Raw genomic sequence first — 1052 nt, 5'->3', positions numbered from 1 at the left:
ACCCATTCAATACCACTATTTTATTAATGCAAACTTATTACAGAAACTGAAATGAAATGTACGAAATATAGCGTGTTGCTTATTAAAACGTATTTTATACAGGCAGTACTGAAACTGGTGTCTTCACTTGAAGTTCATTTTGAAAATGATAAAAAGAATGAAGGACTGATCGGTAGCTATACATTACTTGTATCATTTATTACAAAAAAAATATTGACAAAAATATTTAGAGTTATAAAGATATGTTCACTGTTCTTTTGTGTACGATACCTGTTTATTACGTTATTTGAAAAAAGGGAGAGTATTCCACATATATAACAAAAACATCAGTTTCAGAAAATATCCGATATCATCGTATCTTACCAAAATGCGACGAAAAGACATAACTTAGTACAGAAACATTAGAACAAAAATTAAAACCAAACTGTTGAGCAATGAATGTTTAATTTTGAAAGTTCACCGATATATGATAAACACGACCAACTTGTTTAAGTAGAACGGATATAGCACCTTTAGGGTTGTTCATGACAAAAAAATATGTTAATGGGCCAGGACGCATTTTATGTTATGCTAAATTACCTGAATGTATATATGTAATGTCAGAAATAATCGTTTTAAAGGTAGAACACTGAATAAGGTATCAATTTTCCAGATCTAGTCCTTCATATAATATTGAATTAGAATCAAATAATGTTGTTTTTGTTTTCTTTATTTCCTGAAAACGAACTCTATTTTTTATCTTACCTTCTCATTCAAATATTTAAAATCTGATGAATCACAACATCTGTCATGCAATATTTCACATTTTAAAATTTGAAGATAACTTAATCGTGGTATAAAAAGGCATTAAAGGCATCGCAGGGCAAAAATGATAGATGTTTATTTGAATAATTTGAAATTAATCTTTTTTTGTTTAAACCAGCAAAAAAAAAGGAATGAACTCATATCTGGTAGATCATTTCAATAAATATTATATTCTACATTTTAAGGTTTGAATGAGGACACATACAACAACATTGTTAATGTTGTAGTATTATTTATGGAGATGATAT

Source organism: Mytilus trossulus, chromosome 5 (assembly GCF_036588685.1).
Source record: "Mytilus trossulus isolate FHL-02 chromosome 5, PNRI_Mtr1.1.1.hap1, whole genome shotgun sequence".
NCBI lineage: Eukaryota > Metazoa > Mollusca > Bivalvia > Mytilida > Mytilidae > Mytilus > Mytilus trossulus.
The sequence above is the reverse complement of the archived record's forward strand: the minus strand, read 5'-3'. Positions refer to the sequence as shown.